The following is a 23,653-nucleotide window of genomic DNA, read 5'->3' as shown; positions in this document are numbered from 1 at the left end:
GTGGTTCGCTATTGTATCTTTAGCATCTGCCACAGTACTGTGGTACATGGTAGTTGTTCAGAAACATTTTTAGCTGACTGGAGAAATAGATTTATACTATTGCAAATTTATACATCTGCCATCATAGAACACATAGGTCATAAATACATGTATTTATAAAGCTGCATACATTTTTAGCAATATTACAGTCTTGATGTTTGTGGGTTATTTTTCATAGGTGGCTTTACTCTTTAGTATTCTTTATGAAATGAAATTAGCATTATAGTTTTAACTGGGCCTTCTGGCAGTTAAAATTTTGACAGTTTGTAGGTTGCTTGTCTTTTAGAGTGCTTGTCCTAATTGGTTTCATTTAATATTGAATTATTTAGTTCATTCTTTGTGTAACTTTTGTATAGCAAAGCTGTCTCATTTTTGTTAAATATTATTTTAAATATAAAATTTAAAATATATTGATTTAATAGAGTAGTAGTGCTACCAGTGGTAGAGAGAATGAAGAAAATCATAAATGATTAATTTTTCTTAGATTTTAAGCAGCATTTGCCTATAGTTATTCCAGTGTGAAATACAACTGTATTTTCTTTAAAGTGACTCACAGCTAAATATTTTTATCATATCATTCCTTTCCTCTTCCTTCCCTTAAACTTGCTCCCTTCTGTGTCCCCTGTGTACCCATTCCCTGCAGCGATCCCTGCTGGCTGTGGTGGAGATTGGTGTGCTGTGAATTTCATAATCACCCAAATGAGTCCCAGAGGAGTCTAAGAAATCCTGGCAACTGACTACTTGCTTTCACCAGGAGTAGGGACCTTTTGTCTGAATTTCCTGCCCTCAGGTAATTCTTCTATTCCCCATTTTTTTTTCTTCTCTCTCTGTAAATGCAAGCACTTCCTGTGCCCACATAAAGATAGTTTGAGAATATTTTCTAATTCTTTTTGTTGTAGTCAGACTCCAATTTCATGTTTTTTTTTTTTAACTATGTAGCTACAGGCCCATGCAATTCTCTTAGAATGTCTTCTAATAGATAAGATTTGGCAATGCACTTAAAGTTATAACCAGGTCTTTCTGATGTTGCATGAGTGAGTTTTTTAACTTATTGTCAGCTACTTGGAAATAGTAATTAACATTATCTACTCTTTAATGGGTTAGGCATTATAGTCTAATGTAATTAATGAGGTATGAAGGCTCTTTTCATAAAGAGAATGTTTTGACCAATTCACTGAAGAACTTCAAAGTTTTGTGTTTTTAATGTTGGTTATAATTTTTATCAAAGACATTGAAATAACTCTCATGAACAGCTGTGAAAACAGAATTCATTTTGAAGAATGTAAGGGCTCCCACCCCAATCTTTTCTTCTCTCTCCCACTGCCCTTTAAAAATCAGGGAAAACAGTTATGCTATAAAACCAGAATCATGGAAATAGCGCTAAATTTTTTAGTCTAGGACTCAATGAAAAACCTAGAAACTTACATTTGAACGCTTCTCATGCTTGGGAAATTTATACACTTAAATACTTTGGACCTCTAAAAGTCTACTAAGAAATTCATAATTGAAGACTAGTCATGAGCAGAATTGAACCACTTGTTACATACTTATCCTTGGTGTAATGGAACAGTTGACAAACCTGCTGACCATTTATTGGCTGGCAGTTGTAGGTGTGATGACTTAAATATTATTTTCCACTATTCTTGCATGCTGCCAGAGTCCAGCTCCAGCAGCCAGGCAATCAGCCTGAAGGGATGAGCAGTGTCTACGGGGAATGATGTAGTCTCTGACTCAAGGTGCCGGGCTGCATGTTTATTTCAAGCTTCAGGTTTTCTTTTATACTTTGACAAAAGCATTAGGTCAGAGGTTTGACATTTTTAGTTCCCCCTCACCCAGATTTATTATCTCCAGAAATCATTGTTGCCCTTCAAACAGAGTTCCTGCTTCAGAGTCCCTACTCCTGGTGAAAGCTTTACTATCTATTATCTACTTCCTCTTATTTGTCCTATTCTTAACTTGTGATTACATGGTAACTCATGTTTATGTCTGGGTTGCATACCACATTCCTCAGTTTATTTCTTATCTTTCTGAATCCTCTTTGCCCCTAGCATCTTAAGCTCACTATCTCCTAAAAAGGCTTCTAGCTATTCTTAATTATTCCTAAACCCTAAGCTCAGCAAACTTCTTTTGCCATAAACATTCCCCTCACAAACAGGTCTCAGATAACAATCCTTCCCATGGCCACAAGCTGCGGCCTACTTGCTCATCCTGGAACATTCTTGGTAAAGATCCTTGAACAAATGTCAGTGGTTACTTTATAGATTATTTTCTGGGCACAACTGCAGAAGGCTTTGTGCTTTCTCATGCTTTTCTCAAAAACAATAAGCACCTTAACATTCTTCCCAGCCAACTTAACCGAAGAAAGGAAAGAACAAGTCAGAATCACAAGACCTGACTCCTTCATCCCGGGACCGTGCCTGCAGGATGAGGAGAGGGGGTTGGGGCCCTGCCTCCATTTTGTCAGTAATGCCTAACGTGGCTCCCGACAGTTTGCTTTCCAATATTCTTGATTCCATCATCATTCGGTTATCTGGATCTTATCCAAATTGCCAATGAAGAATGCCAAGCTTTATCTTTTAGTAGACTGTTAGAAAAACCTTTGAGATTGTTAAGATATTGGTAGTTAAGAACTTCTGTTGTTTCTGGTGGCATTCAAGGATGGTTCTGATTTTGTGTGTACCTCTAGCAAATCCTCTGGGACCTTTGCTTTGGAAGTATAGTCATGGCTGTAAATTTTGCTTTGCCTAGATTACACCCCCTTAGCATTTCTTTTTTGGTCTGGTTTGTGCTTAGCTTATTGAAGGTAAGGTGTAGTGATTTTCGTCTAAGCTTAAATCACATCTGTCTTTGCTTTTATTCAAGTCACCTACGAAGCTTAATTCCTTTTTCTTCTTAACCTTCTCATTTTAATCAGTGATTGTCTCTTTTTATTTAAATAACTCTTGAATTTATCTTTTTATCCTGAATATAGCATATAGCAGATTATTTGCTACAAAGTAGATATGAGTAAGATTTGAATATCTCTACTGTCACTACCCAGATTTAAATCATAATTTCTTGGATCAGTTGAGGTTAAATATTCTCATTTCTCATGCTTCTTTAAAAAAATAAATTTATTTATTTATTATTGGCTGCTCTTGGTCTTCGTTGTTGCCTGCGCACTTTCTCTCATTTCAGTTTGCAGGCTTCTCATTGCAATAGCTTCTCTTGTGGAGCATGGGCTCTAGGTACCCGGGCTTCAGTAGTTTTGGCATATGGGCTTGGTAGTTGCAGTTTGCGGCCTCCAAATTGCAGGCTCAGTAGTTCTGGTGCATGGGCTTAGTTGCCCTGAAGCATGTGGGATCTTCAGGGACCAGGAATTGAACTGGTATCCCCTGCATTGCCAGGTGGATTCTTAACCACTGGACCACCGGGGAAGCCCTTCTCATATTTCTTTATTCCATTCTTGAAACTGTTGCCAGAGAGATCTTGACAAAATACTAATCTTATTTAATTTCTTGGTAAATATTTTTCAGTAGCTCATGTTCAAGCTTTAAAATTTTTTTTCTTTTTTTGGTTTATAATATAATTTTTTGTCCAAAGAAATATAAATAGAACTTTACTGTGTAGAATAGTAGTAGGGCTCATTCTAGTTGAAACAGCAATTGGGAGTGGGGTTCAGCTGGCATATCTTTACCCTTTTTATTTCTGTTCCACCTAGGTTGAATCATGAGCAGTCTCCTCAGGGGCACTGTGGGAATAATACTGATATGTAGGATGAAACCTGCATTCCTTGGCATGAGATACAAGAGTTCTTCACGATCTGGCTGCTGCTATGCTTTCAAAACATATCATTTCTTTTCAAACTACCTTATGCTTTTCAAACTACCTTATTGTTAGCCTTGTGCTTCATCTGTGCTGGCTGCATATGATAACCTTGAACATGCTGCTGCTTATCTGAAATGTCCTCCTCTACCCTGGTCACCTAGCAAAAAGTTACTCTCAAAGACGTGGCTCCAGTGCTGCCTCCTCCATGAAGCCTTTCCAAAGCAGTAGGCTCTTTAACAAAGTTGATGACCTCTTCCCTCCTCCATCTTAACCTAGTCTCATTTTTATTATAATATCTGTCACTCATTGCCTGACACATAGTATGACTATAAAACATTACAATAATTTCTGTGATTGCTTCTAATAGTAAATCATGAGGTCTTTGAAAGCATTAATTTTGTCTCATTTGTCTAAGTTACCCAAGAGCTTAATCAGAGCTCAGTTTTTGCCTTGAAGAATGTATATCTAATTGTGTCAGGTTTTCTGACATTTCAACGAAATTTAGAAACCCAGGTTTAACGTAACATCTACCCATTTTAAATGTTAGCCACATATTCTGGTTGTTAGAAACACTGTGCAGGCCCAACAAAACATGTCTGTGGGCAAAACACAGCTCACAGGCTGCCAGTTTGCAGCCTTTCCATTCTTTGAATGTTTCTGTGGAAAAACTAGTTAGACAGGATTGGTTGATTTTCTTTACATGCATATTACAAAAATAACCAAGCCAAATAAACTCTGCAAATTGTGAATGCTCAAAAAAAAGGGGGGGAGGAATTTATTATGAGCATATCTTGATCCTTGTCCCATCCTTGTAAGTTTTTTAAAACAAATTTGTTGTTCAGTTGCCAAGTCGTGGCCAACTCTTTGCGACCCTATGCACTGCAGCATGCCAGCCTTCCCTGAAGTTTGCCCAAGTTCATGTCCACTGAATGGGTGATGCCATCCCACCATCTCATCCTTTGTCGCCCCAATCCTCCTCCTGCCCTTAGTCTTTCCCAGCATCAGGGTTTTTTCCAGTGAGTCAGTTCTTCACATCAGGTGGCCAAAGTATTGGAGCTTTAGCAACAGTCCTTCCAATGAATATTCAGGGTTAATTTCCTTTAGGATTGACTGGTTTGATCTCCTGCAGTCTGAGGGACTCTCAAGAGTCTTCTCCAGCACCACAATTCAAAAGTATCAATTCTTTAGTGCTCAGCCTTCTTGATGGTTCAACTCTCACATCCATACATGTTGGGAAAGCCATAACTTTGACTATACCGACCTTGGTCTGCCAAGTAATGTCTCTGCTGTTTAATATGCTGTCTAGGTTTGTCATAGCTTTTCTTCCAAGGAGCAAGTGTCTTAATTTTGTGGCTGCAGTGATTTTGTAGCCCAAAAAAATAAAATTTGCCACTGTTTCCACTTTTCCCCATCTATTTGCCATGAAGTGATGGGACTGGATGCTATCTTAGTTTTTTGAATGTTGAGTTTTAAGCCAGCTTTTTCGCTTTTCTCTTTCACCTTCATCAAGAGGCTCTTTAGTTTCTCTTCACTTTCATTAGAGTGGTATCATCTGCATATCTGAGGTTGTTGATATTTCTCCTAGCAATCTTGATTCCAGCTTGTGATTCATCCAGCCCTGCATTTCATATGATATGCTCTGCATATGATTTTAAATAAGCAGGGTGAATACTCCTTTCCCAATTTGGAACCAGTCTGTTGTTCCATGTCTGTTTGTAACTGTTGCTTCTTGACCTGCATACAGGTTTCTCAGGAGACAAGCTCATCTGATATTCCCATCTCTTTAAGAATTTTCCACAGTTTGTTGTGATCCTTCACACAGTCAAAGGCTTTCACATAGTTGATGAAGCAGAAATAGATGTTTTTCTGGAATTCCTTTGCTTTCTCCATGACCCAGTGGATGTTGGTAATTTGATTTCTGGTTCCTCCTCTGCCTTTTCTAAACCCAGCTAATACATCTAGAAGTTCTTGGTTCACATACTGCTGAAGCCTAGCTTGAAGGATTTTGAACGTAGTCTTGCCAGCATGTGAAATGAGTGCAGTGGTATGATAGTTTGAACATTCTTTGTCATTGCCGTTCTTTGGGATTGGAATGAAAACTGTCCTTTTCCTGCTTGACCATGTTCAATTTACCTTGATTTAGGAACCTAACAGGTTCCTATGCAATATTGTTCAGTTTACAGCATCAGGCTTTACTTTCACCACGTCTGACTGTACTTTCAGACACATCTACAACCTAGTATCATTTCCACTTTGGCCCAGCTTCTGCATTCCTCCTGGAGCTATTTCTCCACTCTTCCACAGTAGCATATTGGGTGCCTTCCGCCTGGTGGGCTCATCTTCTCGCATAGTATCGTTTTACCTTTTCATACTGTTCATGGGATTCTTGGGGCAAAAATACTGGAGTGATTTGCTGTTCACTTCTCCAGTGGGCCATGTTTTGCCAGAACTCTCCACTATGACCTATCTGTCTTGAGTGGCCCTGCATAGAATGGCTTATAGCTTCATTGAGTTATGCAAGCCCCTTTGTCACGACAAGGCTGAGATCCATGAAGGGGAATGGAATGGTAATTGATCCTAAAATACCTCTTAAGTTAAAATTGTACAAATTTGATTGTAGTCTTGGCTTTGCCTTAGTGTGACCTTGAACTATGAACTTAACCTCTCTTGGCTTCACATTCTCTGCTGTGAAATGAGGACTTTGAATTAGAGAAACTTTTCCAGCACTAAAATTGTAAAATTATTTTATATTCTTTTCTTGTATAAATACTTCCTATGGCTCTACTAAGTTATTTCACTTGGCTCTAAATCTAGATGACAATAGCAATGGTGTGGTTTTCAAAAAGCCATGGTTCAAAGACCTTAGTAATTCTCATTTCCTTATATTTTATTAAGTTAGCTAGTCCATTCTTTTTTATTAAGAATTACACACCCACACATATTTGCTTTACAGTTTGTTTGGCTTGATTATTTTTATATTATACAATTAAAGTCAACTAATCTAGTATAACCAGTTATATATAAGTGAAGTGAAAGTTGCTCAGTCGTGTCTGATTTTTTGTGACCCCATGGACTATACAGTCCAAGGGATTCTCCAGGCCGCCTTTCCCTGCTCCAGGGGATCTTCCCAACCCAGGAATCAAAGGTCTTCCGCATTGCAGGCGGATTCTTTACCAGCTGAGCCACAAGGGAAGCCATATATATATATATATATGGATATATATAATTACCTATATAAATATCTGATTTAAATACCTCTATTGAAATATAGTTGTTTTGTGCAATAAATTGCACATATTGAAGGTGTACAGTTTGTTGAAATTTTGATTTGTGCTCTCAAACATTTCTTTATACTCCTTTGTAGTCTTCTCCATCCTGTCTTCCTGCCTTATCTGTTATTATTATTGATCTACTTTATTTCACTTACATTAGTTTGTATTTCCCAGGATTTCATATAATCATTTAGTATACTTCTTTCCTGCCCTTTTCCCCTCAGCATAATTATTTTGCAATTAACCTATGTTGTTTTATGCATTATGTCGTATTGCTGGGTATATTCCATTGTGTGTATGCCACAGTTCCACAATAAAATTGTTTATCCATTCACCTGTTAATCGTTATTTGGGTTCTTTCTAGTTTGGGCTGTTACAAATAAAGCTCCTGTGAACATTTATGTTTAAATCTTTGTGAGGACATATACTTTTCATTTCTCTTAAATAAATGTGTCCCAAAGTCTATATTTTATATTCTCACCAGCAATTGTGTGACAGTTCCACTTGCTCCATTCTTCACTAGCATTCAGTTTAGTCTTTTAATTTTGCCCAGTTTAGTGGATAAGTAGCGGTATCTGATTGTGGTTTTTAATTTGCAGTTTCCTATTGACTGATGGAGAAGGCAATGGCCACCCACTCCAGTACTCTTGCCTGGAAAATCCCATGGACGAAGGAGCCTGGTAGGCTGCAGTCCATGGTTTCGCAAAGAGTTGGACACGACTGAGCAACCTCACTTTCACTTTTCACTTTCATGCATTGGAGAAGGAAATAGCAACCCACTCCAGTGTTCTTGCCTGGAGAATCCCAGGGATGGCGGAGCCTGGTGGGCTGCCATCTATGGGGTCAAACAGAGTCAGGCACGACTGAAGCGACTTAGCAGCATTGACTGATGATGTACATCTTTCAGTGTGCTTGTACACTATCTGTTATGACTTCTTTTGTTTGAGAGTCTATTTAAATCTTTTACCTATTTAATTAATGAGATGTCTTACTTTTGAGTTGTAAGAGTTCCTTCTATATTGTAGATACAAGTCCTTTTTCAGATATATGTTTGTAAATATTTTCTGCCAGTCTGTGGCTTGTTTTGTAGAAATAGTATCTTTTGATGCACAGAATTTTTAATTTTGTTGAAGTATAATTTGTTGATTTTTTTCTTTTTTGGTTTGTGAACTTTTTGTTGTGTTATAGAAATCTTTACCAAGCTCAAAGTCTTTTTCTCCAGCATTTTCCTACAAAAGTTTTATACTTTCTGTTCTTAGATTTTAGTCTGCAATCCATTTAATTTGTTATTTGTGGTGTGATTAAGTATCAAAGTTCTTTTTTCCTTCTCTTTGCATATTGCTAAACAGTTGCTCTAACACAATTTATTGAAAATACCATCTTTTTCTCACTGAATTGATATTGTACCTTTGTTGAAAATCAGCTGACTATAAACTTGGGCTTGTTCCACTGATTATTTGTCTTTACTCCAATATCAGACTGTGTTGATTATTGTAGCTTTTAAATAAGCTTGAAATTGGTGGGACAAGGCCTCCAGTTGATTTATCTTTTTCAGAGTTATTTTGACATGCTGGGTTTTTTGCATTTTCATGTAAATTTTAGAATTAGCTCATCATTCCTACCAAAAAGTCTGCTGGATATTTGCTTGGGAGCCATAATTCTGTTTGGAGAGAACTGACATCTAAACAATACTGTCTTCTGATCTACCTACTTGTTTTATTTCTCTATACAATTATGTCTTGTTTAATTTCTCTCAGCAGTATCTTCTAGTTTTCAGTATGTAGGTCTTATAACCCTTTGTCAGGTTTATCTCTCAAAATTTCAAACTTGTTCAGTTCAATTCAGTCGCTCAGTCGTGTCCGACTCTTTGCAACCCCATGAATCACAGCACACCGGGCCTCCCTGTCCATCACCATCTCCCAGACACTGTTTCCACTGTTTCCCCATATATTTTCCATGAAGTGATGGGACCAGATGCCGTGATCTTCGTTTTCTGAATGTTGAGCTTTAAGCCAACTTTTTCACTCTCCTCTTTCACTTTCATCAAGAGTCTTTTTAGTTCCTCTTCAGTTTCTGCCATAAGGGTGGTGTCATCTGCATATCTGAGGTTATTGATATTTCTCCCGGCAATCTTGATTCTAGCTTGTGCTTTTCCAGCCCAGCGTTTTTCATGATGTACTCTGCATAGAAATTAAATAAGCAGGGTGACAATCTACAGCCTTGACGTACTCCTTTTCCTATTTGGAAGCAGTCTGTTGTTCCATGTCCAGTTCTAACTGTTGCTTCCTGATTAATGTAAATGATACTTTAAAATTTTCTGATTGTTTGTTGCTAGCATATGGAACCATAATTAACACTTTTATTGCAGTAACTTTTTATTGAGATAAACTTCCCATATGCAGTTCAATGATTTTTTAAATGAGATTTTTACTTTAGAATACTTTTAGATTTGTAGAAAGTTCTAAGGCTAGTACAGAGAGTTTGCATACATTCCCTAGCGCATCTCCTGTATTGTTAACATCTTACATTAGTATGGTACATTTACCACAATAATGAGTAAATATTTATATAAATTATTATTAACTATAGCCAATATTTTATTCAAATTTCCTTAGTTTTTGCCTAGTATCCTTTTTCTGTTCTACGAACCCATTGTGAATACTACATTATATTTAATCACTGTATCTTTTTAGGCCCCTCCAGGCTGTGACAGTTTCTCAGACTTCCTTGTGTTTCATGACCTTGAGAGTTGAGTAATATTTGTCAGATATTTTGTTCAGTGTCTTTCCAACAGGCTTTATCTATTTTTTCTCATAATTAGAATGGGTTATGGGTTTTTGGCAAAAACACAACAAAAGTAGAGAGCCATTTTTATTGTCAAATTTAGGGTACATATTATCAGTGTGTTTTATCATTTTTTTTCCAGTTTTATTGAGATATATAATTAATTATACTGAAGTCATATAGCACTGTATGTTTAAGTTCTCTAGCATAATAATTTGTTTTATGTACATGCATCATGAAATGATGACCAAAATAAGTTTAGTGGGCATCAATCGTATCACATGTATACAGAATTAAAGAATTGAAGACAATTTTGTTTGTGATGAGACCTTTTAGGATTTACTCTCTTAATGTTCATATTAATATACAGCAGTGTTAATTATCTGTATCATGTTTTACATTGCATCCTTAGTATTACTTATCTTATTACTAGAAGTTTGTACCTTTCAGTCAGTTTAGTCACTCAGTCGTGTCTGACTCTGCGACCCCATGAACTGCAGCACGCCAGGCCTCCCTGTCTATCACCAACTCCCGGAGTTCACTCAAACTCACATCCACTGAGTCGGTGATTCCATCCAGCCATCTCATCCTCTGTCATCCCCTTCTCCTCCTGCACTCAATCTTTCCCAGCATCAGGGTCTTTTCAAATGAGTCAACTCTTCGCATGAGTTGGCCCAGAGTATTGGAGTTTCAGCTTCAGCATCAGTCCTTCCAATGAACACCCAGGACTGATCTCCTTTAGGATGGACTGGTTGGATCTCCTTGCAGTCCAAGGGACTCTCAAGAGTCTTCTCCAACTTCACAGTTCAAAAGCATCAATTCTTCAGCGCTCAGCCTTCTTCACAGTCCAACTATGCTGTCTAGGTTGGTCATAACTTTCCTTTTGTACCTTTGGACTGCCTTCATCTAGTTACCCCTCCCTCTGCCCTCTGGTAACCGCAAATCTCATCTCTTTTTTGTAAGTTTATTTGTTTTTGAAGTGTAATTGACCTGCAGCACTGTGTTAGTTCTTGTTGCAAAATATAGTGATTCGGCATTTCTATATATTTCCTAATGATCACCGCGATGTCTAGTTGACCATCTTTTCCCATACAGTGATATTACATACTTATGACTGTATTTCCCACACTGTAGATTTCACACCCATGACTCGTTCATTTTGTGAATGGAAGTTTGTACTGCTTAATGTCCCTCACCTATTTTTCTTCTTCTTCTGTCCCTCTCCCCTCTGGCAACCGCTTATTCATTCTCTGTATCTGTTTTATGGCTGAGTAACATTCCTTTGATAAACATGTTGCTTCCATATCTTGGCTATTGTAAATAATGCTGCAGTGAACATAGGGGTACATATATCTTTTCTAAATAGTGTTTCAGTTTCCTTTGGATAAATATCCAGGAGTGGAATTGCTGGATTGTGTGATAGCTCCTGGTGGCTCAGATGGTAAAGAGACTGCCAGCAATGCAGGAGACTTGGATTCTATCTCTGGGTTGGGTAATGCCCTGGAGGAGGGAATGGCGACCCATTCCAGTAGTCTTGCCTAGAGAATTCCATGGACAGAGGAACCTGGCCGTCTCCAGTCCATGGGTTGCAAAAAGTCAGACACAATTGAGCGACTCTGTTTTTAATTTTTGGAGGAGCCTCCTTACTGTTCTCCATTGTTGCTGTACCCATTTGCAGCCCCACCAACAATCCATGAGGGTTCCCTTTTCTACACATCCTTGTTAATACTTATTACTTGTGGTTTTTCTGATAATAGCCAGTCTTACAGATGTGAGGTGATATCTCATTGCAGTTCTGATTAGCATTTCCCTCATGATTACTGATTTTGAGCATCTTTTCAGATTCCTTTTGATCATCTGTCTGCCTTCTTTGGGAAAATATCCAGGTCTTCTGACCTTTTTTAAATGTTTGAATTCTTCATTTTGTGTTTTAACCCTTTGTTAGATAAATTGTTTACAGATATCTTCTCTCATCCAGTAGGTGACCTTTTTATTTGTTGATAGTTTCCTTCACTGTATAAAAGCTATTTAGTTTGATATAGTCTCATTGTTTATTTTTGCTTTAGTTTCCCTTTCCTGAAGAGATATGTAAATATATCCAAAAATATATTACTAAGACCAGTGTCCAAGAGCATACTGCCTATGTGTTATTATAGAAGTTTTATGATTTCTGTTCTTACATTTGTCTTTATTAATCCATTTTAAATTTATTTTTGTGCATGGTGTGAGAAATTAGTACAATTTGATTCTTTTGTATGCAGCTGTCCAGTTTTATCAACATCATTTATTGAGGAGGCTGTCTTTTCCACATTGTATATTCTTGCCTCTTTTGTTGTAGATTAATTGCCTATACAAGTGTTGGCTCATTCCTGAACTCTGTTCTTTTCCATTGATAGATGTGTCTGTGTTTGTGCCAGTACCATACTGTTTTGATTATTGTAGCTTTGTAGAGTATTTTGAAATCAGGCAGTGTGATACTTCCAACTTTGTTCTTTCTCAAGATTATTTTGGCTGTCTGAGGGCTTTGTGTTTTCTTAAGATTTTAAAATTATTTCTAGTCCTGTGAAAAATACTGTTGGTAATTTGTTAGGGATTGCGTTGAGGGTCAGACACAACTGAGCGACTTCAGACTTCACTTTCACTTTTCACTTTCATGCACTGGAGAAGGAAATGGCAGCCTACTCCAGTGTTCTTGCCTGGAGAATCCCAGGGACGGGGGAGCCTGGTGGGCTGCCGTCTGTGGGGTCGCACAGAGTCAGACACGACTGAAGTGATTTAACAGCAGCAGCAGCAGCAGCAGCAGCAGCAGCAGCAGCAGTAGCAGCAGCAGCAGCAGCGTTGAATCTATAGATTGCCTTGGGTAGTATGGTCATTTTAACAATATTAATTCTTCCAATTTAAGAGCACATTATATCTTTACATTTGTGTCTTCACTTTCTTTTGTCATTGTCTTACAGTTTTCAGAGGACATGTCTTTTGCCTCCTCAGGTTTATTCCTAAGTCTTTTATTCTTTTTTAATGCAGTGGTAAATGGGATTGTTTCTCATTCTGACAGTTCATTGTTAGTGTATAAGGATACAATAATTTATGCATATTATTTTGTATCCTACAAATTTACTGAATTTATCAGTGAGTTCTAGTATTTTTTTCTTGGTTTCTTTGGGATTTTTATGTATAGTACCGTGTTATTTGCAAGCGGTGACAGTTTTACTTCTTCCTTTCCAATTTTGTTCCTTTTATTCATTTATTTTTCTTGTCTGATTTCTGTGCCTAAGACTTCCAATACTATACTGAATAAAAAAGTGACAAGAGTGGGAATCCTTGTCTTGTTCCTAATCTTAGAGGAAATGCTTTCTGCTTTTACCATTAAGTATGATGTAGCTGTGGATTTGTCATATATGGCCTTTATTATGTTGAGCTATGTTCCCTCTATACCACTTTGTTGAGAGTTTTTATCATAAATAATTGTTCAATTTTATCAAAAGCTGTATCTGTTGAGATGATCATATGTTTTTATTCTTCAGTTAATATGGTTTTTCACATTGATTGTTTTGTGGCTTTTGAGTCATTCTTGCATCCCTGGGGCAAATCCCACTCAGTCATGCTGTGTGATGCTTTTAATGTATTGCTTAATTTGGTTTGCTAATAATTCTCTAGAGGAGCATTGCATCTATGTTCATCAGTGATCTTGGCCTGGAATTTTCTTTTGTTGTGATGTGTTTGTCTGGTTTTGATATCAGGGTGATGCAGGCCTTGTAGAATGAGTTTGGAAGTATTTCTTCCTCTGTGTTTTTTGGGAATAATTTGAGAGAGATAGGTGTTAACTCTTCCTCTAGCTGGTAGAATTCCTGTAGCTGAATTCTACCAGCTGGAGGAAGAGCCAGCCCTCTGGTTCTGGACTTCTGTTTGTTGGGAGTTTTTGAAATTATTTAATTCACTTTTACTATTGGTAATTGGTCATATTTTCTATTTCTTTCTGATTCAGTCTTTGAAAATTGTACATATCTAGGAATTTGTCATTTCTTCTAGGCTGTCCATTTTATTGACATATTTATTGGTAGTAATCTCTTATGATCTTTTATATTTCTGTGGTGTCAATTGTAACCTCTTTTTCATTTCTGATTTTGCTGATGTGGGCCCTTCCTTTTTTCTTGAGGAGCCTGACTACAAGTTTGTCAGTTTTGTTTAAATTTTCAAAAAACCAACTCTTCGTTTATTTATCTTTTCTATTTTTTTCTTTCTATTTATTTCTGCTGTGATCTTTATGATTTTTTTCCTTCTACCAACTTTGGGTTTTGTTTGTTCTTTTTTTAGTTTCTTTAGATTTATGATTTTCCTTGTTTCCTGACATAAGCTTGTATTGCTGTCAACTTCCCTCTTGTTACTGCTTTTGCTGAGTCTGTAGATTTTGGGTCATTGTGTTTTCATTTTCATTTGTCTGTAGGTTATTTTTTAATTTCCTCTTTGACTTCTTCAGTGACTCACTGGTTGTTTAGAGCATATTGTTTACCCTCCACATGTTTGTGCTTTTTGTTCTTTTTTTTTCCCTTGTAGTTGATGTTTAGTCTCATAGTGTGTGGTTGAAAATGATGCTTCATGTTTTCAGTCTTCTGAAATTTAATGAAACTTGTATTATAATCTATTGTGTGATCTGTCCTAAAGAATGTTCCATGTGTACTTGAAAATAGTTTATATTCTGCTGTTTTTAGATGGAATGCTCTGTAAATATCAATCAGCCTCATGTGATTGTAATTCTAATGTGTCACTTAGGATCAGTGTTTTCTTATTGATTTTTCTGTCAGAATCATCTGCCCATTGATATAAGTAGGGTGTTAAAATCCCCTACTGTTACTGTGTTACTGTCAGTTTCTTCCTCTTTGTCTGTTAATATTTGCTTACATGTTTAGGTTTTCCTATGTTTGGTGTGCATGCTAAGTCGCTTCAGTCGTGTCCAACACTTTGTGACCATATGTACTGTAGCCCATCAGGCTCCTCTGTCCATGGGATTTTCTAGGTAGGAATACTGGAGTGGGTTGCCATGCCCTTTTCCAGGGTGTCTTCCTGACCCAGGGATTGAACCCGTGTCTCCCGGATTCTTTACCACTAGCGCCACCTGGGATACCCATGTTGGGTGCATATATGTATATTTACAATTGTTGCATCTTCAACTTGGATTGATCTTTTGATCACTATATAATTCCTTCTTTGTCTCTTGTTACAGTCTTTGTATTAAAGTATACTTTTTGTGGTATATTATTACTACTCTGGCTTTCTTTTGATTTCCATGCCTAGAATATCTTCTTTCATTCTCTTGACCTTCAGTCTATATGTGTTTTTAGATCTCTTCTTGGTGATGTTGCATTGATCATCTGATTGATAACTGTGTGTCAGGTTATCCACTATAAAATTACTCTATTCCTCACTTTCATACCATATGTTTTGGAAGGAAGGAAGTACTATATGCAGCTAACACAAAATGAGTGAGGAATTCTGCTCCACTTCCGTAAGGTTGGAATATTTTACAAGCAATTAAAAATTTTTCTGTGCAGGAGGTTTATCAATTTTCCCCCAGTTATTTACTTATTCAGTCATACGTTTTTATCTATGTAGACTCACATATATTTATTTTATACTTTGAGTTATAATCCAATAAATTGCATTTTGTTGCCTAGATTTTTCCAGCTTTGGCCACTGGGAGTCTTTCTTGTGTCTTCAATTCATTTTATTTTTTTATGTTAGTCTTATATCTTATAACCTTGCTAAACTCATTTATTAGTTCTGGTAGTTTGGGTTTGTTTTTGTCCTAAGATTCATAGGATTTTCTACATAAATGATAATTCATCTGGAAAAAAATAGTTTTATTTTATTTCTAAACTGAATGACTTTTATTTTTATTATTTTAAAATTATTTTTTATTTTTTTTGCCTTCCTATGTCAGCTAGAACCTCTAATACAGTGTTGAATAAAAGTATTGAGAGCTGACCTCCTTGTCTTGTCTCTGTCTTAGGAAAAAAGCATTTGATAAGTATGATTGTAACTCTAGAGTTTTTGTACAAGTTCTTTGTAGTTTTGGGGAAGTTCTCTTCAGTTCCTAGTTTATTGAGAGTTATGTGTTCATTCATGGTGTTAACTTTGTCAAATGCCTTTTTATGCCTTTACTGAGATCATCATGTGATTTTATTTTTCATATGGTGAATTATATTAATTGATTTCAATGTTAAACCAGCCTTCATTGCTGGAATGAATACTTGGTCATGATGTATATACTTCTTACATATTGTTTGTTAAACTGTGGGTCATAGTTTGCCTTGTACAGTCAGTGTTGTTGATGACCATTTTAAAAGAAGGAAATAGAATGGAAAATTTCAGACTATATTAAACTTTACTTCAAGAAAATGTTTCATATGTATGTACTGTAGTTCATATCCAAAATTTTGAAAACAACTAATTCACTTTTTGAGCCTGAAGATGATGAAGCACAAAGTGGGGCAAGAAGGCAACTAGCCTTAAGAGGAGGGTGCCTGATTAAAGGAGGTACAACTGGGTATTGGGTAAGGTAGGTGGCACTGGTGGTAAAGAACCTGCCTGCCAGTGCAGGAGACATAAGAAACATGGGTTTGATCCCTGGGTTGGGAAGATCCCCTAGAGGAGGGCATGGTAACACACTCAAGTATTCTTGATGGAGAATCCCATGGATGGAGGAGCCTGGTGTGGGTTACAGTCTAGAGGGCTGCAAAGAGTTGGACAAGATTGAAGCAACTTGCCGTGCACATAAGGCAGAAACGGAATAGGGGTTTCTTTAGAAAAGCCTCATTTATTTCTTAGTTTTGATTAGAGAAATCTTTTAAAAATATTTATATTTATTTATTTGCCTGTGCTGGGTCTTAGTTGCAGCACACATGATCTTTGACCTTCTTTGCAGCAGGCAGTATCTTTAGTTGCATCATGTGGGAACTAGTTTTCCAACCAGGAATTGAACCCAGCCCCCCTGCATTGGGAGTGTGGAGTCTTAGCTGCTGGACCATCATGGAAATCCCAATTGGAGAAATCTTTATGGCTGCCTGATGAAGCCCATGGTCTGTGAAAGGATGTAATTAGGTGAAGATTAACAACTTAATGATCTTAGCCAAAGGACTTGGCAGATTTTGGGAGCGTGCTGCAATAGCATGCTGTCTTGTACAACTTTACCATATGGTCTTAAGGTACTCTTCTAGAAATATTATTTTTAATAAAGTCAGGCAGAAGCTATTGTTAGATTTGCTTACATAAAGATTTTGGTTCTTATAATATCTTTTCATATACAGTGAGAATGTAATTTTTGTAGGGACACACAGTCTTGAGATACTAGTTAGTGATTTCACTTACTAGTTTGTTTCAGGATTTTAGCTGGGCCCAATTGGAGAGAATGGAATAATGATGGGGGAAGAATCTTTATGGTATCTTTTAAGTTTTAAAATGTTGGATTTGTGTTTCTCAGTCATCATCTTTCTTATTTGTCAGTTTGGTTCTAATGTAGTGTTTTAGTTTTAAATTTCTGAAGGAAGAAATCTGATTAAAGAATCTAAATGCCTTGTCATTCTCTAGATCAAATCACCTATAACCAAGGACGTATGTTAACGTGTCTTAGATCTGTATGTTTTCCCTATGTTTATAGCCTTTGAGAAGATGGAATCACTAGTAACTGGGCAGGTACCCTAGGAGGTATTTATTATTAATAAATTAATTTAAAAATAAGTTAATTAAATCAAACACAATGGTATTGTGGTAGTTTATTTTCTGGATGGTTAAAATTAATCGTGTTGCTTTAAAGCAATGGTTCTTGGCCATTGTGGTGTTCAAAACCCCCCTTGAAGCCTATCCAAGAACTTTAGATTGTGCCTGCTTTAAACTTTTAAATTATACAGTTCAACATGTGTTGTTAAATTACCTGTAAAATCTAGTTTTCCATGCATGGATTACCAGAATTAAAATGATTGTTTCTAATAATAGTTGTTATTTGAGAAAAATATTATCAAGTAGCATAGCCACTTCCTAAGTTTAGAAAAATAGTAGGCATTGATGTGAATCTCTAATAACATGTACTATAATAGGAACCATAAAAACTTTCAGGAGAAGGTGAATAATTCAAGAAATGTGTATTAGCTGATGAAGTTTTAAAAGAATGTCCGAGGATTTGTTATCTGAATGTGAAGAGATAATTGTGGAAGAAGGTAGGTAGTTCAGAAAAGGCTTTATAAACTATGTTCTAAGATGGTTTTTAACACTAAAATTTTATGATTTACCCCCAAATAGTACAGTTAACCTAGAGATAGTTCATTTCATAAATCTGTTTCAGATTGCTTTAGCAAATAAAATAATTTATAATCTTTTTTTTAGGTATAGCTATGAAATGGATCTGATGAAATTTCAAATAAATCATGACTAAAATTTACAATAACATTAGATACAAAATTTATACCTCTGTTTTGTCCTAAATATTTACCTTGCACAGTGCTTTATACATAATTTAGACTCTCATTATGTATTGATTGTAAAATGTATATAATATAAATCAAACCTGTTCTTTGCATTTGCCTGGAAATTTTATTCCTTTACTTAGCTATTTTGTTGTTAATAATGAAAAAACTAGTAAGTTTATTTTCATGTAATATATATAATTAAAGAAGATTTTGGATGAAATAGACATTAGCTTGCAGGTATTAAGTTAGCTTTAAAATTGGTACATTGTTAAAAATATAATATTAACCAGTAAAATGTATACATTCACCTTTAAATTTTATTTCATATAATACCAATGTTAAAATAACACCTGCTTATTTTAAAATAAATCTCTTTACATGGCATAATATACATAGTAATGGGACATTCTGGTGTGTTCTAATTTTAAAAATAAAATCAGTAAGAATTGTGCCAATTTTATCTTTATTATGTTTGACTTTCTTCTCTGCATTTGTTATGATTTTGACATTTTCAGGTCAATCAGTTTTCTTTTTTACCCTCACTTTAAGTCTTTAACATATCTACTTTGGTTTTATATAGATTTCGTGTTTCTAATCTCCCACCTCTCCCTCATCTCAACCAAATAATTAATTATTCAGAAATTTAATTCATTGACTTAGAGTTTTACCATTTTTTAAAACGTTTGGTTTAAAATGTTTATATACCTTTTAGAGCTTTAAATGAGTCTTTAGTGAACTAAAGAGGTTTATTTCAGATAACAATTGATTCTCTTTAGGATCAGGCTCTGGTATTATAACCCTGCTCAATTATAATGTTTAGTAGAAAAATACAATTATCTGGAGTGGCAATTTGGTCCAAAGAGCTTATAGCAACACTTGGACAAAGCATAGGTAGAGACATAGTTCCCCCATGCCTTGATGTTATTTTGTGGGTTTTTGTTCCTTTGTTTGCCTAGCATACACTTACAGTGTATTTTTCCTCCATCAATTAAGAAATATAAGAAATGTGACTGAGGAACCATTCTCCTGTCTCTGTTTTTGGAAGGAACATAATTATATTAATAAATGATTGGGAAACATTTGTTTAAAACTGAAACATATGTAAATTAAAGCCTTACATATGAATAATAGCAGAGAAATAATTTGATGTGTCCGTGGCCTACCCAGTATAAGAAACCAACTTTCTCATAGCTGTGGATGTGACAGCATTATATCTTCAGCTTTCTCTTCAAAATGTTTTAATAGATGAGCAATATTAACATGTTTAAAGTACTATTTGGATAAACTTGAACTTTATTTTTTGGCCCTGTTGCTTGTGGGATAGTAGTTCCCTGGCTAGAGATCAAATTCTTGTGTTCTCAGTGCTGAAGGTGCATAACCCTAACCACTGAACCATCAGGAAGTTCCTAAGCTTGAACTTTTGTTATTGCTCCAGTTAAAAAGCTATAATCAGTGCCTTCATACGTTTTTATTTAAACACATTTTTTAAATGAATTAATTTATGGCTGTGCATGATCTCCCTTGCTGTGCCCGGGCTTTCTCTAGTTGCAGTGCTCAGGTTTTTCCTTGGAGTGACTTCTCTTGTTGCAGAGCGTGGGTTCTAGAGCTCAGGCTTAGTCGCCTCATAGCATGTGAAATCTTCCCAGACCAAGAATCAAACCTGTGTCCCCTGCATTGGCAGGCAGGTTCTTAACCACTGGACCACCAGAGAACTTCAGTGCCTTTGTAATTTAATCTCAGTGAAAAGCAGGGCAGGAGAAAGAAGACTCTTAATTGAATGTCTGTTTTGTATCCATTACTTTATGTATTATCAATGTCTGTTTTGTACCCAATACTTTATGTATTATCTTTAATCCTCACTAAAATCTTTTGAGGTTGGTATTATTTTCTCCACTTTACAGATGAGCAGATTGAGGCAGAGATATCACAGCAGGTAGCTTAACTAGAGTTCACATCTGTTTGTCTGACCTTAAGGTCTGCGCTCTTTGCAGGTGTTGTCCCTTTGGTATGAACTAAATTGAAAATAGGATTTCTTGTGAATAACATGTTTTAATCATTCCATCACCACTTTTGCTTGGTTTGTCTTTTTGGGTTTCTGTTGAAGTTTTGTCTTTTTCAAAGTTACATATACTCCTTATAAAATACTAAACCATACAGAAAAGTATAAAGATGAAGAAATAAATCTAAAATCTCACCAATGATAGGTACTATTGATGTGAGATTTTATAATGCATTTTTTATATAGTTGAAATCACAGTATATAATTTTGAACCTTGAATTTTCATCAGGCTGTATAGTGTAACTATTTCTTTATATAATTGGCAACGTATATTACTTGATACTATCTTCCCAGATGATGCTAGTGGTAAAGAATCTGCCTGCCAGTGAAAGAGACACAAGATACATGGGTTTGATTCCTGGGTCGGGAAAGAACCCTGGAGTAGGAAATGGCAACCCATTCCAGTTTTTTTGCCTGGAAAATTCCACAGAGAGAAGAGCCAGGTGGGCTGTATTGTCCATGGAATTGCAAAGAGTTGGACAGGGCAGAGCTGCGCGCACGTACACACACACACACACACACACACACACACACACACACACACACAACACTTGATATATATGTAGGTATAATATATCACAATTAAAGGGACTATTATGGATATTTAGGTGCTTTTTCCCTTTTGTAAATATCACTGAGACGAACATTCCTGTACCATAGCCAGTTAAGATGTTGCCTGATTTCTCCGCTAACAACTCTTCCCTGCCCAACACTAAAGATACATAGTCAGATGTTGGTAGTTATGAGTTACTCAGATTAGTTTTTGTTCATCTGTCCATTTGTCCTTTCTTCCCATCTTCCCCTTCAGTATGGTTACAGTATTTTTTTTTTTAAATACAATTAGGTTCATTTTTTTCAAGTTACTTTCAGTTTTAGGTGTTTTCCTCTTCACATTCTTTCTTACTTTGTTTTTTACATATGTAGAATATTAACTTGCCTTTCAAAAATCAAAACTCTTCAAAGCCAGCTTGTCTTCTTGTGTACTCTGTCTTCTAATCAAGGATTTTGTTATATCAGTTGTCTGCCCATCAGTAGTTTTCTTTTTTCTGCATCATTATTGTCCACATACAAGCCTGCTGAATTTTCTCCCACCAAAAAAAGCAAAACTGATTTCTCTCCTACCTCACTGGCCCTTCCTTCTTAATCACCTTTGTTGGCTCCTTGGCCTCTTAGTAGTCTTTGACCACAGTCTTTGAGCCATTTCATTTTTTTGTCTCTATCTTGTAGACGCACATATATAACATTGGTGATTATTAAATTTGTATCTGTAGCTACTGAATAAGATTTGAATATCTAGCTACTTAATTGGTATCTTCTCTTGAATATCTGATAAGCGTTTCTTAATTAAACTATTCTAAGCCTAAATTCTGAATCTTTATCCAAAACTTAATTCTCTGTCTCTGTCTTTAATCCCATAATTGGTGACTCTGTCCTCTTTGCTCAGACCAAAAACCTTGGAGCCATCCTTGCCTTCAGTATGTATTATCCAATCCTGTTGCTTTACCTTCAGAGTATGTCTTGAATTGTTCCCTTCTTACCACTTCCTACTCTCCCAACTTGATCCGAGGCACCATCTTCTGTTACCTGTATTGTGGTAGTAGTCTCCTGTCTGGGCTCACTGCTTCTGTCCATGTACTTCTTTCATCTCTTCTCGATAGAGTGATCCTTAAAAAAATTGCTATCCTGTTCTAGTCAAAACCGTCTCCAGTCATTCTCATTTTTATTCATAGTAAAAACTTGAGTCCTTGGAGTGGCTTAAAAGGCCCCACGTGATCTGGCCCCTGTTATTTCTCTAACTTTATCTCTTTTCATTTTGCCGTTGTTCATTTCCTCCAGCCACCTTGGCCTTTTTGCTATTCCGCAGACCTGTGTATTCTTACCTCAAGTTTTTGTCCTTAGCTTTAACTCTGCCTAGAGTTTTCTTCCTCTAGATATTTGCATAGCTAGCTCCTTGGCTTTCTTCAGCTCTTTACCCATATGTTATCTTTTTAATGAGGCTTTTCCTGTCCACTCTTTTAAAAATGAAAACATCCTCCTATGTTATTTTTGCTTTGTTTTTTTTCCTCCATAGTTATCAGACTCTGACTTATTATATATTTAACTTTGTAGATACTGGTTAAAATTTATTGAATGACGAATGTGTAATCAGCCCTCTCTTTGTCCTTCAAGAGTTATCTTCTATTTCTCTGGTCTTCTTGCTACATTCCAGATGCTGATCTCTTTTCTGTTCTACTTTATACTGTCTCCTGCCTCAGAACCTTTGTACGTTTTATTCCCTCTACTTGGAAAACACTTTCCTGTCCCCTTCTTTTTCTTGCCTAGTTAACTTCTACTACTCATCCTTTAGATATCAGCTCAAAAGTCCCTATTTCAAAGAACCTCTGGATTAAGAACCCCTGCTGTATTCAGTCTTGGTCACGCTATTTGATCTCCCTCACCAACTAAACTGAGCGCTTCACAAAGGCAGGAACCTGGAGTATACTGCTTGCCAGTGTATCTGTCTGAATAGCGAATCCTCGGGAAGTATTGAGTTGGCCAAAAAGTTCATTCAGATTTTTTTCGTTTGGCCAACCCAATACTTACTGATTTAGCTCCCTTCAAGCGCTAATATTCTGCCTTGAGGCAATGATAGGTCATTCCTATGTGCTTAGAAATGGCAGCCTATCAGGAAACTTTGTTTTTTCAAATCAAACGTGATTTGTGGTAAGTTTGAAACAACTTGGCATTATTGATCAACTCTGAGTTAAACATGAACTTTATATTGACAAAGTCAATGTGTTGACATCTTGAGAGAAGATATGAATCCAGATAAGATCTGACTCAAGAAATTCTGGTTCGAGTCAATGCAGAAGAATGTGTGTATTGATTCTTATTGGTGTGTGGGGCATGTAAATAACCCAGTACATTTTGTTGCTTTAATATTTAATATCAAAAAAAGGTAGAAGCCTGGCTAATAACTTTTTTGTTAGCTAGTAGTTAACTTTGTCAATAGTTTCACTTTTGAAAAAGTAAAGCTGGGTAAAGTTAACAGTTTTTTAACCTTTCAGGGTTGTGTTAAGAATTAATATATATGAAAGTACTTTAAAATACATGTATAATTTATTGTTATTACTAATATCATCTTTATTGGTTGTGACATTGGGCAAACAAGTTGGTTTCTCGTATTTAATCTTGTAAAAAATGGGAATAAAAGTAGTATTGACTCTAATGGGTTATCATGAGAATCAGTAATG

The sequence above is a fragment of the Capricornis sumatraensis genome, chromosome 4, assembly GCF_032405125.1.
Source record: "Capricornis sumatraensis isolate serow.1 chromosome 4, serow.2, whole genome shotgun sequence".
Classification (NCBI taxonomy): Eukaryota; Metazoa; Chordata; class Mammalia; order Artiodactyla; family Bovidae; genus Capricornis; species Capricornis sumatraensis.
The sequence above is the reverse complement of the archived record's forward strand: the minus strand, read 5'-3'. Positions refer to the sequence as shown.